At 42.6% G+C, this 10,496-nt stretch overlaps 1 pseudogene; it reads left to right on the top strand.

Annotated features, from left to right (window-relative positions):
- Positions 1-6,989: 6,989 nt before the first annotated feature.
- LOC122102976 lies at positions 6,990-7,468 on the top strand (annotated as a pseudogene).
- The last annotated feature ends 3,028 nt before the right edge of the window (positions 7,469-10,496 follow it).

The following is a 10,496-nucleotide window of genomic DNA, read 5'->3' as shown; positions in this document are numbered from 1 at the left end:
ATTCTGCATGACTGAGTTGTCTCCCTTTGCTCTCAGAATAGAACAGCTACTACAGAGCTGAATGGTATTTGCCTTGAGGAGGCAACTGTTCTGGACAGGCCTCATCTCCCAACTTCTTTCTCTTTTCCCATTGAGTGCACATTGAGTGATCTCTTAAGCAAAGGATGGATTTCAGCTTTTCTTATTAGAATGTGCCTTCAAGGCTGCTGCAGTGGATTGCTCAAAGGTTAGTAAAATGTTCAAGGAACCCACTGGTACTTTTTTTGTTTTGTTTTGTTTTCAGCCACTCCCACAGGCTATTCCAATAGGCACATCTTCATAAATCCGGTACACAGGAATAGATAACTTTCACTTAGATACTTCCTTTTTGAGCACCTTGAGCATAGAGTCAGACACTGTATTGAGAACATTTAGTCTTAAATATTCCAGATTTAGAGGAGGGTGTTAACTATAGTTCTTCAGTACTCCTCCCACTTGCATGAAAAAAAATCACATGTAGGGCTGAGATGGTGGCTCAGGGTAGAGTGCTTGTCTTTTATGCATGAGGCTCTGGTTGTGATTCCTTAGTACTACATAAACAGAAAAACCCGGAAGTGGCACCGTGGCTCAAGTAGTAGTGTGCTAGCATTGAGCTGATGAGCTGAGGAATAGCACCCAGGCCCAGAGTTCAGGCACCAAAACCGACAAAAATAAATACATTAATTAATTAATTAAAAATTAAAAAATAATATGTGAGTGATGTGTTCTCAGCTATTAGCAAGATTATCTAAATTACTGGTAAAGGTTATCTAACATAGACATGTCTTTTGCTACCAAATCATTAGCAAAATGGGCATGGTTATGATTTAAATTTATATACTGTCTCTTGCCCTTAGTTCTTATTTCTCCCCACAAAGCTCTAACTAAATGTTTGACTTAAAACTTATATTCTGGTGCATGTTTAATTCAGTCTGCATGTAATAAGAAAGGTTTCTCATAGTGAGTTTCACAGGGTAAATAACTGTGGCTCCTTGGGAGTTGGCTTACATCTTTTTTTTTTAATTTGTGTATGTGTTGAATTAAATTTTATTTTATGTTTTAAATGAATAAGTATATGCTTACTGTAGAACACACTAAACATTAAAAATAAACAAAACACATCCCATATATGTAACATCCTGTATGTTACATATAAATCTTTTAGAGGCATTTTGAAAAACAAAAGTAGAATGATACCACAAACCTAAGGGTTGCATGCTGTGTTTGATTTTGTTACTTGTTTGCTACCTTTATGTTTTAAAAATAAAACAGCAGAATCATCTTCTATCAAGATCCAGAATGAAAACCAATTGTTCAAATCATCTTTACATGAAAGGTGAAAATTACCAAGCTTTTCCTTTCTGTCATAATCACCCTAATTCCTGGCTTTTGTAACATAATTCTGTTTGTGACTAAGATTTTGACAACCAAATATTTCTTGGAGTATATCTCTTCTTTGCAAAAAATATTATTTTTACTTTTTATTGAGATTTGCTTTTGGTTTTTGAAGTAAGTCTTTGAATTAAGTGGTACCCAATATTGCAGCCTATCTTGGGCACAAAAATATACATTCTTGTTGGGTGCAGTTGGGTCATAGTTGTAATCCTTGCTACTTGGGAGGCTGAGATCTGAGGATCCTGGTTCAAAGCCAGCCGGGACAGAAAAGTAAATGAGAATCATCTTCAATTAATTGCCAGAAGGCTAGAAATAGAACTGTGGCTCAAATGCCATCTTTGAGCAAAAGAAGTTCAGAGGAAGTGCCTAGTCCCAGAATCCAAGCCCCAGGACCAACACAAATAGATAAATAGATAAATAAATGGGCACATAAATACATTATTGAGTCTTCACTTTCTCTTTCACTTAAATGGAATACATGATGTTTTTATTTTTTTTTAATTTAATTTAATTTTATTTGTGAACATACTGTACAGAGGAGTTATAGTTACATGGGCAGGATAATGTGTACATTTCTTACCAAGCATTGCAGCCTCCTCCTTTGTTTACCCTTCACACCCCTTCCCAGCCTCCCCCCTCCTCCCCTAATCCCAATATACATGATGTTTTTAGAGCAAACAAAACCTTTTTTTGACTATGGTAGGGATTAAACTCAGAACTTTGCACTTGCTAGGCAGGTGCCGTGCCACATGAGCCACACTCCAGCTGAGATTCATCTTTTAAAATAAGGGTGAAGGGTTATTATACTTTTAAATAGTTGTAAATTTGAGACTATTTCTCAGTTGATTTCATACTGGAAAATTATCTTGCATATGGTAAAATTATGGCAAAATTTTCTCCCCTCAAAAAGAACTCTGCCAATGATGTGTCTTTGGCATTTAGTGTCACAGAGACCTGAGTGATTGTTTTTTCCAATCCTATACCACATAATGCACTACAGGCTTGTCTTTAAGATCTTTGGAGTTTTTATAAATTGAGTATTTGTCAAGATGTAACCTAATTTTTGTAGGAATGTGGTGAAACTTATTAAGATTCATTTCCCAGTGATTCATTTATTTATTTATTTTGTCTAAGAAAAAATTCTACATTTGTGTGTGGTTCTTGCTCTTGCAAGAATCTTCACCAGAGCCAGGCTCTGGTGGCTCACACCTGTAATCCTAGCTACTCAGGAGGCTGAGATCTGAGGACCGTGGTCAAAGCCAGCCGGCAGCAAAGTCCGTGAAACTCTTATCTCCACTAAACCACCAGAAAACTGGAAGTGGCCCTATAGCTCAAGTGGTAGAGTGCTAGCCTTGAGCTGAAGAGCTGAAGTACAGCGCAAGGGCCCAGAGTTCAAGCCCCATGACTGATAAAAGAGACAGGGGGAGGGGTGCAAAACTTCTAGCTTTGGGGTTTTATCAGGGAAGAAAGGGATGCAGATGAATCTCACAGCAAACCAGAATTTGCTGGATGAAATATGATGGTGTTCTCCTATCCAATCCCATCAGCTTCAGAATTAAGAGATGTATTCTAAAAGCCAATCACAGTGAGATCAGAAAAAGGGACATCTAGGGTCCTCAGGACAACCCCCTCGCCTGAGGTTCTACATCCCTCACCATGGTCCTGAGCAGTCCTGTGTGCAGGCCCTTGAACTCCATAGCACCATGGCTCTGAGCATAACACATGCAGGCCACTAGGCATCACATCATGGCCCATTGTCCTGGAAGACCTGCAAGGATGGAGCACCTGGTCAGAGGGAGTAAGGATGCAGATCTCAAGAGTCATATAGCTCTCTCCTAACTGTACCTTATTCACTCCTGCACAATGCACCCCAGGCTAAGCTCACTCTTGGGACCCTCTTGCCTAGCAGGAGCCTGCTTAACTTTTTCTTCAACAAGTCTTTGCTGTTTTGGGGGTTTGTTTTTTGGGGGTTTAGTTTTTTTGCTTTTTGGTAGGTCATGGGGCCTGAACTCTCAGCCTGGGCACTGTCCCTCAGCTCTTCAGCTCAAGGCAGGTGTTCTACCACTTGAGCCACAGCACCACTTCCAGCTTTTTCTGCTTATGTGGTGCGGAGGAATCCAACCCAGGGCCTCATGCATACAAGGCAAGCACTCTACCACTGAGCCACCTTCCCAGACCCTTACATGCATTCTTTTCTTCCTTTTATTTTTTTCGATGGGGAGCATTTGAACTCAGGGCCTTTTATTTCTTGTTGGATTCCTGTCCTTAGCCTTTTTTCCCCCTCTGTTGTTGTTTTTCCAAGATGGACTTGAGCTTATGCCTAAACCTGGGCCATGATCCTCTTCTTTGTACTTCTCACTTAGCTGGGATGACAAGCATGCACCATCATGTCTAGCTTTATTACAGAGATGTCTCAAAAACTTCTTGCCCAAGAACTTCTTGTCACTAGAACTTCTTGTGATCTGTCTGCTCTTTCCCTTCTGAGTAGCTGGCATTAAAGACATGTGTCTGGCACTTTCAAGTATTTTCATTGGTGGTAGCATATTTGTTTAAGTATCTTTTAGCCATGTGGTGTGAAAAGCCATTGGAAGTGGGTGACTGTTCATTTGACTTGGTCATTTTGATATCCATCACAATTATTATTTTCAAACATAATAACTCAGTATCCTATAAAACATTATAAACTACCATGTAACTTCCAAGTTATGAACTGTTTGCTGATAAATGACTTGCAATACCAAGGGTTTAACATTGGATCATACAATAGCTGTAGGTTTTTAATGTCTAAAATTAATATACTCTAGGCTTATTTAACTAATCTAAAGGTAATAGAACTGGTTCATTGGTACCTGGAAACTAAAGTATGGTATTGAATGAACAAAGCATACACATATAATGGAATATTAATTGGTTTGGAACGTTTTATTCAAAACAAATTTATTAAAAAATGGACATATCTGTTATCATGGTTAGTGTGTCTAGGTTTTAATCATAATTTGTCTTCTAAGCACTTAAAGACTAGCTTTTGTAAGCAACAGCAAATCAACCCCTTTCAACATCACTCCTACTTTAATTGACAAAATGAAGAAATCTCTGAAAACAACACGGAAATAATTTCAGGCTTAGACTTCAGCATGAATGGTATCACCGTGCCCTTTCCCTCTAAAACACAGCTATGTTCGTTTTAGAGAGAACATTCTACTCCTAATGACGGTGGGGAAAAATGTAGTTTGTCTCAAAGCTTTTTCTTGTCAGCCAACAGCGTGGACAGAATAGGAATCAGGAGTGGAATACAAAGGGTTTGTGGTCAGATAATCAGATTATTTCTGAGCTTTGTAAACAGACATTTGGTGTTGTAATCTGTAAATGTGGAGAACAGATATTCTGATTTCCAGTGCTTCCTCCTAGAGTTTAAACTTCAAAAGAACAACTTCCAAATTACTTTTAGCTTAGCCTACCCAAATGAGCTGCAGTGCCAACACAGGTGGGCAGCCGGGCACCAGTGGCTCACTCCTGCAATCCCAGCTCCTCAGAAGGCTAAGGTCTGAAGATCATGGTTCAAGCTAGCCTGGGCAGGGAAGTCAATAAGATTCTTGTAAGGTCCACCCTGGGAAGGCAGAGCAGACTCCTCCCTCCTCTTGGTTAAGTCTCCGCCCAATAGCTGTGTCACCCAGGTAACCAACACAGGTGGAGACAATCACCTCCCCCCCTTCCTGTGTTCGCATACCCAGCCGGTGTGGCCACACCTTCTTCTGCCCTTAGCTTGCCTGTGGTTCAACCCTCTTTTATTCCTGCTGCTTGGGCTTCCAACTTGACCAGAAGCAGCCTGCAAAGAAACCTTTTCTTTGCCTGAATACCACGTGCTACTCTCTTTCCTTGGCTGCCAATTTAATTTACCCAACAAAGCAGAATTCTAGGACTCAAAGCCAGGTCCAGATGCAGTTCTCATGAGCAATGTGTATTTGCATTTCCTCTCTTTGCCCTTTTTGTTAGGGGTAGAGGGAAGAAAATACATTTGCTGCTTTGAAATGCCTATAAATTGTGTTTTCCAAATTCTAGAAATCCCAGAGAATGTTTATTTCCACTTTGATTATAATAAAGCAGTCTTGGACAAATAGAAGTCAACAGCTGTCAGCCAGACTTTCTGCCTTTTTAGGAGAAATTTAAATTCATGCTGATTTAATCTCTGGACGTGGAGTGACTCTCTGAGGAAAAAACTAGATCACAAATAGAAATATCAATATATTTGACTGCATGGGAATAAAACAGCTCATATGTTCAAAGCAGAACACAATTAAAGGCACAGTATTTAGCCACAAGTGGGTGCAAAGGATACACAGTTTTAATATTTAACAAGGTTATATAATAAAAGAAGAATCACTCAGTAGAAAATGATGGGGAAGTTCAGGAAGCCAGCAGAGGGGCCTGGGTTGAAGTGTGGAGCTCAGCATGTCCTCAGCCCCTCAGTGGGTTCTGAAAACACCACTGTCTTCAAACACCATGAGACCACAGGCTGTCACACTGCTGGTGAAATGAGCCCATTCTTTTCTTCAACTGGTTGGAATTAGAGTGTGGGAAATACTTTGTTTTAGAATACTGTCCACATAAAATATTTTAAAACAAGTGGGTTTAAAGGGAAAAGCTTCAACTTGACAAAAATCATCTTGTTAGAAAACGTAAGTCATTTCGGGGTGTTTTTTCCTTTTAAAACTTCTATAGACACGTACATGCACACACACACACACACACACACACACACACACAAACACATGTCTACACACTAATTAGCTGCTCTTCAGGGAGATGTTTTCCTTTGTGAATGGAACAAGTTTGGGGAGGACAATAAACTTGCTTTGCTTTAAAAAAAAAAAAGAAAGCAAAAATTCTTGCAGCCATCTGCAGAGAATGAGCAATATACTTCTTTAGACTCCACAGATCAATGTAATTACTTCAGAAGACAGATCAATGTGATTCCTTTTGAATGCCTAACTGAAATATCAGCTCTTCCTTCCTGAAGAGCCATTCCCTTTACTTCTCATAAATACAGTTTTCAGATTCTGCAAAGCTGAAACTACTTTTTCGAATGTCCTGTTACACATAGAATTTGAATTTTCTTGGACTGAGAGTAACTTATCAAACATATCTCAGGAGATTCTTTTTTTCCCTGGGTAAAACCTTTAGAACCCTTCAACATACACTGTTTAAGAAGCAGACAAATGCCGGGTGCCAGTGACTCATGCCTATAATCCTAGCTACTCAAGGGGCTGTGAGATCTGAGGATCATGGTTCAAAGCCAGCCCCGGCAGGAAAGTCCTTGAGACTCTTATCTCCAATAAACCACTAGAAAACCGGAAGTGGCGCTGTGGCTCAAGCTGTAGAGCGCTCACCTTGAGCTGAAGAGCTGAGGGACAGCGCCCAGGCCCAGAGTTCAAGCCTCATGACCGACAGAAAAAAGAAAAAGAAAAAAAAAGAAGAAGCAGGCAAAAGAGTCAGAACATTAGGAACTTTCCCATCAGCTGCGTTTTTTTCCTAATAGAAAACAGATCTGGGCTCTCCGCTCCCGCAGCCGCGACATCATGAGCCACGGGAAGAGAACCGACATGCTCCAGGAGGTGGCCGCCGCAGCCCTGGGCTTCCTCTCCAGCCTCCTGCGCACCCGCGGCCGCTGAGCGAGCGGAGGCTCATGGTGCTCAGCGGGGCGCTCCAGGAGGCACTAACCGAGCACTACAAACACCACTGGTTTCCAGAAAAGCCAGCCAAGGGCGCAGGCTACCGCTGTATCCGCATCAACCACCAGATGGACCCCATCATCAGCAAGGTGGCCAGCCAGATGGGGCTCAGCCAGCCCCAGCTGCACCAGCTGCTGCCCAGCCAGCTGACCCTGTGGGGGGACCCCTCTGAGGTGTCTTAGCGCATCGGGGAGGATGGCTCCATCCGTGTCCTCTACGAGGAGGCCCCGGTGGCCGCCTCCTACGGGCTGCTCACCTGCAAGAACCAAATGATGCTGGGCAGGAGAAGCCCCTCGAAGAACTAGGTGATGGCGGTCTCCAGCTAGATGGCCGCGCCGACCCACCCTGGCACGCTACTGTCCTCATGCTGACGTGACAACAGGCCACCATGCCTCAACCTGGGGAACTGTATTTTTAAATGAAGAGCTATTTATATAGAGATATATATTATTTTTTTTAAGAAAAGAGAGGGGAAAAAAAGTTGTTTTTTTGTTGTTGTTTTTTTTAAGGAAAGAAAAATCCTTCATGGGAGCTGCGTGGAAGTGGCCTCCCCCAGGTGCCTTTGGAGAGAATATTATGTGCTTGGGTCTGTGAGCCAGTAACTACCTAGGGAGTAGTTGGGAGTTGGCCTAGCAAAATTGAGGGGTGAAGCCTAGCTGACACCCCAGGAGGTTGGGAGAGGAAGCAAGCAAGGTTAGCAACTGTGATTGAGAGGTCAGGCTCAGCCTTGGGATGGGGGGGCAGGTAGGCGGGGGGGAGGGGAAGAGGAGTTCATTCTCTCTCCCAACCAGGACATCTGCAATGCCTGGATCCTCTCTTACTCAGGGCCTTCAAGCCATTCAAAGCCTGGACTTAATATAATACTATGTTGCCCAATCTCTTTTTTTCTGATGGTGTAGATCCTGGGCAGAGTGATAGGACTGTCCCCTATTCCTTTCTGTTCTAAGCAGCTTGTCTTGAAATCATGTCTCATGTCTCATTCTACCCTCAGGTGACTGTAGAGGTTGCTTCCCAGCCAGGAATCTAAAGCTTTTTGAGTGGGAAAATCGTGTGTAAGGCAGTGGTGGGAGATCTTTAGGATAGAGGGCAATTCTACACAAAGTCTTTTGCTTTGTGATGCGCTGCTTTGTGTGTGTGTATGGTGAATAATTTTGGGGGTGATTTACAATGGAATTTTTGGGACCCAAATCCATTGAGGATTTTTTTTTGGCCAAATCCTTTTTTGGGGGAACCACACGAGAGTCCTGATGCTGCTATGTTACTCCTTTGAGAGGTGGCTCACAAGCTACCTGGGACTCCGGGTCCTTCGTTACTGCCTTGATTGCAAGAGCACAACACTCCCCTAGCGCTCCTCACCTCTTGTCTCTCATCTGCTTGAGTCACCAAGCTACCCTGCTTTTCAGGCCAAGAGTTCTCAACCACTGTGCAATATGTCCCCGGGGTTCCAGGAGGCTCTGGGGAACTGGCTCCCAGCACCTCCACATCACTCAGTGGGTTTGGGGAACCTACACTTTGCTCTCATGGAGGATTCTGGCTGGCCTGGGAGAGTCGCAGGTCTTCCTGGGCTGCAGGAAGAGAGCCTCGTGCTCTGCAGGTCTGCCTGGTGTTCTTGCAGGGCTGACACTAAAAAGCCAAACCTCGGGCACTGTGTTCTCTCGCTGGTGCTCAGAGCACCTGCGGGAGAGGTGGCTGTCTCCCTCAGTAAAATCCAAATTTGTCTATAGACTTGTGCAATATTTACTGTTGTGGTGGGAAGAAATCCTTGCCCTTTGAGTTCTCAGTGACCTTGATGAGGGGTCTTCGAAGAAAGCCTCAAGTCCCCCAAACCAAAATTGCCTTTAAAAGACAGCTAGAGCATCTAGTCGCCCTGGCTTCCCCCTTTCTGCTGCCTGCCCCTCAGCGAAGATTCCCCACGCCATTCCTCTACCCCACCACCAGCTCCCTTTTCTAATCAATGTTGTCTCAAAGGTGCTATTTACCAAACTCCCCCTCTTCCTTCAGGTCCTTCCACTCTCCTGCAATCCTCTGCCATTGTAGACCCTGCTTGTAGTACCTTTATTGCTTTAACGTTAACTCTAACTCTGGGCCCACAGATCCAAAAGCTGTTTGCTGGCCTGTGGGTTGAAACAAAGCTGTGAAATGTGCAAACTGTGTTGTCACAACTGTCTGCAGACAGGTTCCTGCCTTTTTTGAAGCAGCCTCATGGTCTCACGCTTAATCTTTTCTTGATTCTATTCTTATTGATGTTCACTTTAAAACCAACAACCCCTTCCCCCAGAGCTGGACTGTTGAGTAGACCTGCCTCCTGTTAACTAAAATAATAGTAGTACATTTGTAAGCTATTCTGACAGAAAAGAAAAAAGGTTACTAATTGTATGATAGTGTTTTTATATGGGAAAAAGATGTACAGCTTTAATGACAAATGTACTTTTTCTTTTTTTACTTTAATAAAAACAGTAGCAGATGAAAAAAAGAAAAAAAGAAAACAGATCAGGAAGGGATGGGAAGGGGAAACAAAGGAAGAGGCAACAATGCTTGATAAGAAATGTACTCATTATCTTGCCCATGTAATTGTATCCCCTCCGTGTGGTATTTTTGCAATAAAAAAAGAAAAGAAAAGAAAAGAAAAAAGAAAACAAATCAGACCCATTGCTACTATTCTGATAGAGTGAGTGTGTCCTTAAACTTGAGTTCTTGAAACTTGGTCACTCTGGGTACTGAATGACTCACTTTTGTAGAAGTCCTGACTGTTTCTCAGTCTTCTTTCTTCTCTCAGTGTCTCCTGCTTTCTTCTTCATCAAGGACACTGGAATCCTGATATAAAAATAGTTACCATGCTGGATGTCAGTGGCTCACACCTGTAATCCTAGCTACTCAGGAGGTTGAGATCAAAGCCAGCCATAGCAAGAAAGTCCATGAGACTCACTCATCTCTCTAATAAACCACCAGAAAACCAGAAGTGGTCCTGTGGCTCAAGTGATAGAGTGCTAGCCTTGATCTGAAGAGCTGAGGGACAGTGCCTTGGCCCAGAATTCAAATCCCATGACTGACAAAAGCAAAAAGTTTAAATTCATGCTGGACTGTAAAAATTAATGCAGGCCTCCCTCTGGTGAGCGGAACAGGAGTAGAGGTGGTGGTGGTTTTGATGGATTGCTTTATTCTTTCCTTCCTTCCTTCCTTCCTTTCTTTCTTTCTTTTTTCTTTCTTTCTTTCTCTCTCTCTTTCCTTCCTTCTTTCTTTCTTTCTTTTTTTTTTTTTTGCCAGTTCTGGGGCTTGAATTCAGGGCCTGAGTTTCTTTTGCTCTACCACTTGAGCCACAGTACCACTTCTGACTTTTTCTGTTTACGTGGTTCT

Source organism: Dipodomys spectabilis, unplaced genomic scaffold, assembly GCF_019054845.1.
Source record: "Dipodomys spectabilis isolate Male_0828 unplaced genomic scaffold, ASM1905484v1 ptg001150l, whole genome shotgun sequence".
NCBI lineage: Eukaryota > Metazoa > Chordata > Mammalia > Rodentia > Heteromyidae > Dipodomys > Dipodomys spectabilis.
The sequence above is the reverse complement of the archived record's forward strand: the minus strand, read 5'-3'. Positions and strand labels throughout refer to the sequence as shown.